The sequence below is a fragment of the Anomaloglossus baeobatrachus genome, chromosome 7 (genome assembly GCF_048569485.1).
Source record: "Anomaloglossus baeobatrachus isolate aAnoBae1 chromosome 7, aAnoBae1.hap1, whole genome shotgun sequence".
NCBI lineage: Eukaryota > Metazoa > Chordata > Amphibia > Anura > Aromobatidae > Anomaloglossus > Anomaloglossus baeobatrachus.
In genome coordinates this window covers 270,240,758-270,247,566 of record NC_134359.1, presented here as the reverse complement: position 1 = coordinate 270,247,566, position 6,809 = coordinate 270,240,758, and positions in this window count along the sequence as shown.

The window sequence follows — 6,809 nt, the reverse complement described above, 5'->3', positions numbered from 1 at the left end:
TTAAGAACTCTGACACTATCAGCCACTGCTGACTGACGTGTATTATACACTACACTTGTGCGTTATATAATAGTTTGGTAAACGCACACCAGTGCACCTGTACGCTGCCACCAACAGGCACACACGTGCGGTTTTAAAAACCAAGCACGGACGCAATAATAACCTAACACAGGTTTTAGGAGCAAAAATTAAGAACTCTGACACTATCAGCCACTGCTGACTGACGTGTATTATACACTACACTTGTGCGTTATATAATAGTTTGGTAAACGCACACCAGTGCACCTGTACGCTGCCACCAACAGGCACACACGTGCGGTTTTAAAAACCAAGCACGGACGCAATAATAACCTACTAACAGGTTTTTTTGGGGAGCGACAATTACAGTACAGACAAGTCAGACACTATCTGGACTGTTTTACACTGTGTACACCAGCCCCAGATATGAAGGCTGGTATACGGTCACCACTACCCTGCCTGCCTGCCTGCCTGTATACTGCTACAATAGTCCTGACAAGGACTCTTTTGGTCACTAGCCTGTATTCAGACCTGGCTATACCCTGCCTGTATATAGCAACAATAGTCCTGAGAAGGACTCTGCTACTGTACTCCGACCTGGCTATACCCTGCCTGCCTGTATACAACTAGAATAGTCCTGAGAAGGACTTTTGGTCACACTGTTTGCAGCCCTGCAACTGAAAAAGCTATAAAGGGCCGCAAAGCTTTCCCTGAATCAGCGACACTCTCCCTACACTCACTGTCAGAATAGCTGTGAGCAGAGCACAGCGCGCCGGCCGATATAAAGGCTCGGTCACGCTGTGCGGGCCGGCCAATCACTGCAATTCCACAACTAACAGGGCTGTGGCATTGCAGTGGTCTGCCAGCCAATCCCTGCATGAGGGCTGGCTCTCAAAAGAGCGCCAACATGCAGAAATGAAGACCACGAGTAAAGCACGAGTATCGCGAGATTACTCGGTCCCCGCCGAGCAGCCCGAGTACAGTGATACTCGTGCGAGTACCGAGTAGTGACAAGCATGCTCGCTCATCACTAATTACTGCATCCCCCATAGTACGAATAGCTTTCAAGTTTATGGCCGTTGCCTAATTTTCATTATAATACCAGCTCTGCTCCAGTATCCCAGATAATCAATTGGGATACATTTATTGATGAACTGGCTTTGCTGGGCGAATGAGTCAGAAGAACCATTAAGGAAGCAGTGAGTTTTGGTTTCATTGATACCAAATTTTGCAAATTAAGGCTACTGCAAGTACGTCCACTCTTTACACCCCCCCCCCCAGGTCCTCTATGGCCCCTGTTTAACGAAACCATTATACTGAAACTGTCAGCATAATTTTGCAATGTATAGACAGGGCCATAATGGCTCTATTATAGGGTTTCAATTGACACCTCGGAAAAATATAAACATTTTTTGTTCCTCGTTAATCAGTATTTGAAGTTTTCTTCTCGTGAGATTTAGGTGCACAAGGGCCAGACTGTGTACTGCGTCTTCTCCTCTGGCCCTGGCCCCTTTCCCTGCCTCCAGTGTTGACAGGTCACTGATTTTTCAGCAACATGCCTTATGGTAGAAATCTGGCGGTACCATCATTGTGTGGCGCATGTGTAGTAGAGGGACTATGCCCCAACTGTACATGTACCATATTTTATAGACTGTTGAATACTGTAAGATGTGCCCTGATTATGGACTTTATTCTCACATGATGGACTTTTTAACTATTTTCAAATAAACTTTTTTGCATTTTTTATATACCTTGGACTTTGCTGCTGGAGCTTTTCTAACACTGTAAGATAGAAAGAAGAGCCAGCACGATCTGAGGGCGGCATGCATCATATAAAAGTGCAAATTCATGGATTTATTCCAACTGTCCTATAATACAAAATGAGATTTTTAGCAAATAATTGATCAATTATTTGAGCCACCTCTGCCACTTCACGGCAAATCTCGATAGGGGGGTCCTACTCTATATTATGTATTTCATGTGCCATGTGGCCTCCTAGATAAAAAAAAAATGTAAGATGTATGTGTTTGTATTAACAGCTGGCATTTAGTGGCGAGTTGACCTTAGATTAGATGTTAGATAAGATAGGGTTAAGGTAGTGGAAGGGAAAATTGACAGTTGGTGGGAAAGAGAACAGGAGGGAAGGCTCTAGAGAGGACCAGTAGAGAATAGGGTTCAGAAGACATGGTCTCGGTGCTAGGGCAAGTCATGGAAACCTGAGGTAATCTCAAGAGGTCCGGAGCGTACGAGTCACCCCGATGGGCTAAAAGAGTTGTCCGGCTAGAGAGCTGTCAGGGCCCAGAATCAGACAAAGGTGAACAGTGTTAGGGGGAAGGAGACACAGACCATTGAGGTTGAGGACAAGATCCGAGATAATGGGGGACAGGTTGAGGAGCAGTAACCCACACAGAGAGGAAGGAAGGAAGGAAGGAAGGAAGGAAAGAAGAAAGGAGGAAGGAAGGAACGAGGGAAGGAAGGAATAAAGGAAGGAAGGAGGGAGGAAAGATGGAGGAAGGAAGGAAGGGAAGAAGGAAAGGAAGGAAGGAGGAAAGAAGGAAGGAAGTAAAGGAAGGAAGGAAGAAAAGAAGGAAGGAGGAAGAAAGGAAGGAAGGGAGGGAGGAAGGAAAGGAAGGAAGGAGAAAGGAAGGAGGGAAAGTCAGGAAGAAAGGAAGGAAGGAAGGAAAGAATAAAGGAAGGAAAGAAAGAAGGAAGGAAGGAGGAAGGAAGGAAGGAAGGAAGGGAGGAAGGAAAGGAAGGAAGGAGGAAGGAAGGAAGGGAGGAAGGAAAGGAAGGAAGGAAGGAGGAAAGAAGAAAGGAAGAAAGCAAGGAATGAAGGGAGGAAGGAAAGGAAGGAAGGAGGAGGAAGGAAGGAAAGAATAAAGGAAGGAAGGAAGGCCATATCTGTCATAACAGTGTGAAGAATAAAAGTGAACGATTCTGATTGGCTAAGTGAACTCCGGTGCTGCATGTATTACTAACTATTTTTAGTGCTGAAGTGCACATTTGGTGCTGGCTTTTTGTTTTTCTTCATTGAATTGGTCGGTGGCTGACCCCCACCATGCTATGCACCTCAATTTGGGATGTATTCCATCTGTATAGATTTTGGCGGTTGGTGACTGTTCACATTGTCATCAGGCCTTGTCCACAGGCTATTTACTTCATGCAGCATTTGCTTGGACCTGTCCCGCCCACAGCCATGACTCAGTCATGGGTAAGGGATTGAAATAGACCAGGTGAGTGCTGCTAAGAGCAGTTCTACTATTCATATGTGAGGCCGTATGGCACATTTTATAAAAATATTTTAGTGTAGGACTGACTCAAATGAGATTTGCCGTGACATGGCGACTGGCGAGGCAGCTCAAGAAATTGCAATTTTTTGCCAAAAATCTCAAAAATTTTTATAATAAGTACAGTTTGGAAATTTTAGTGCTGATGTGCACATTTGGTGCTGGCTTTTTGTTTTTCTTCAATGTATTACTAACTGTCAACAACAACTGCTAGTGTGGTGATGGACATCGGCCTGAAGAAACCAGTGAGTGTCATGGAACCCACCCAAAGTCACATCTGCACAGTGTCTCATTGGTGAAGGTGTGCGGACCCTGAGCGCCCCCCTCCTTCACACAGATTAATTTCCCTTTTGGTCTGCAGTAAATTAGCATAGAAGGCAGCAAATGCACTGATTGAGATCTTGACTGAATAACGTTTTAGAGAAGACTGCGCGTATGCCGCTCACAGCGCCATTTTATTGTAGACCAACCGAGAAAAAAATCTGCGCACGGCCATTCAAAGTATGTCCGGTAGTGTTACCTTGTATAGGGAGCGCTTTTCTACAATCATGATAAACAAATAAAAGGAACTGGACCGAGCTTCTTTCTTACACATTGAAACATGGGGAAGGTGAAACAAGTAATCTCGGTCCCTTATAGATAAACTTGAAAATAGTCTTATATTTCTTTGATCTCCAGGATCTTCTGGGTGCTTTTCCTAAGATAATGTAAACTTATTACCGCAAGAGTATTCCAGACACTTCTGAAGCGCACCCCAGCAGTGCACAGCAACGCTGCGGAGGAATGTCTGTACCAGAAGAGGCAGGTGAGCAAATATCAAAAGCATTTCCTCCAGCATGGACTTGGTGATTCTTGGCTGGTTTCCTAGCTGCAGGTCTTACATACAGTATCTAACTTCTTGAAAAAAAAAAAAAAAATAGATGATATTTCTGTGGCTCATACAATAAAAGTCAGTAAATATAATATAAATGTTCCCCTTTTCTAGTCTCAAGGAAACCTGTTTATTATTTGAGTTGTAAAATCACTAAACCAGTTACATTGCTGAGTACGGTGGTAAAAGCAAAGGTCATACATACCTTATAGGCTGAGAAAGTCAACCTTGAATATTTATGTAAATGAGACTGAAAGTGCACTGAGGGCAGGCCGATCCACAGCAAGTGCACTAAGGGCAGGCCGATCCACAGCAAGTGTACTAAAGGGCAGACCGATCCACAGCAAGTGCACTGAGGGCAGGCTGATCCACAGCAAGTGCACTGAGGGCAGGCCGATCTACAGCAAGTGCACTAAGGGCAGACCGATCCACAGCAAGTGCACTGAGGGCAGGCCGATCTACAGCAAGTGCACTGAGGGCAGGCCGATCCACAGCAAGTGCACTGAGGGCAGGCCGATCCACAGCAAGTGCACTGAGGGCAGGCCGATCTACAGCAAGTGCACTGAGGGCAGGCCGATCTACAGCAAGTGCACTGGGGGCAGGCCGATCCACAGCAAGTGCACTGAGGGCAGGCCGATCTACAGCAAGTGCACTGAGGGCAGGCCGATCCACAGCAAGTGCACTGAGGGCAGGCCGATCCACAGCAAGTGCACTGAGGGCAGGCCGATCCACAGCAAGTGCACTGAGGGCAGGCCGATCCACAGCAAGTGCACTGAGGGCAGGCCGATCTACAGCAAGTGCACTGAGGGCAGGCCGATCCACAGCAAGTGCACTGAGGGCAGGCCGATCCACAGCAAGTGCAATGAGGGCAGGACGATCCACAGCAAGTGCACTAAGAGCAGGACGATCCACAGCAAGTGCACTGAGGGCAGGCCGATCCACAGCAAGTGCACTGAGGGCAGGCCGATCCACAGCAAGTGCACTGAGGGCAGGCCGATCCACAGCAAGTGCACTGAGGGCAGGCCGATCTACAGCAAGTGCACTGAGGGCAGGCCGATCCACAGCAAGTGCACTGAGGGCAGGCCGATCCACAGCAAGTGCAATGAGGGCAGGACGATCCACAGCAAGTGCACTAAGAGCAGGACGATCCACAGCAAGTGCACTGAGGGCAGGCCGATCCACAGCAAGTGCACTGAGGGCAGGCCGATCCACAGCAAGTGCACTGAGGGCAGGCCGATCCACAGCAAGTGCACTGAGGGCAGGCCGATCTACAGCAAGTGCACTAAGGGCAGACCGATCCACAGCAAGTGCACTGAGGGCAGGCCGATCCACAGCAAGTGCACTGAGGGCAGGCCGATCCACAGCAAGTGCACTGAGGGCAGGCCGATCTACAGCAAGTGCACTGAGGGCAGGCCGATCCACAGCAAGTGCACTGAGGGCAGGCCGATCCACAGCAAGTGCAATGAGGGCAGGACGATCCACAGCAAGTGCACTAAGAGCAGGACGATCCACAGCAAGTGCACTGAGGGCAGGCCGATCCACAGCAAGTGCACTGAGGGCAGGCCGATCCACAGCAAGTGCACTGAGGGCAGGCCGATCCACAGCAAGTGCACTGAGGGCAGGCCGATCTACAGCAAGTGCACTAAGGGCAGACCGATCCACAGCAAGTGCACTGAGGGCAGGCCGATCTACAGCAAGTGCACTGAGGGTAGGCCGATCCACAGCAAGTGCATTGAGGGCAGGCCGATCCACAGCAAGTGCACTGAGGGCAGGCCGATCTACAGCAAGTGCACTGAGGGCAGGCCGATCTACAGCAAGTGCACTGGGGGCAGGCCGATCCACAGCAAGTGCACTGAGGGCAGGCCGATCTACAGCAAGTGCACTGAGGGCAGGCCGATCCACAGCAAGTGCACTGAGGGCAGGCCGATCCACAGCAAGTGCACTGAGGGCAGGCCGATCCACAGCAAGTGCACTGAGGGCAGGCCGATCCACAGCAAGTGCACTGAGGGCAGGCCGATCTACAGCAAGTGCACTGAGGGCAGGCCGATCCACAGCAAGTGCACTGAGGGCAGGCCGATCCACAGCAAGTGCAATGAGGGCAGGACGATCCACAGCAAGTGCACTAAGGGCAAGACGATCCACAGCAAGTGCACTGAGGGCAGGCCGATCCACAGCAAGTGCACTGAGGGCAGGCCGATCCACAGCAAGTGCACTGAGGGCAGGCCGATCCACAGCAAGTGCACTGAGGGCAGGCCGATCTACAGCAAGTGCACTAAGGGCAGACCGATCCACAGCAAGTGCACTGAGGGCAGGCCGATCTACAGCAAGTGCACTGAGGGCAGGCCGATCCACAGCAAGTGCACTGAGGGCAGGCCGATCCACAGCAAGTGCACTGAGGGCAGGCCGATCTACAGCAAGTGCACTGAGTGCAGGCCGATCCACAGCAAGTGCACTGGGGGCAGGGCGATCCACAGCAAGTGCACTGAGGGCAGGCCGATCTACAGCAAGTGCACTGAGGGCAGGCCGATCCACAGCAAGTGCACTGAGGGCAGGCCGATCCACAGCAAGTGCACTGAGGGCAGGACGATCCACAGCAAGTGCACTAAGAGCAGGACGATCCACAGCAAGTGCAC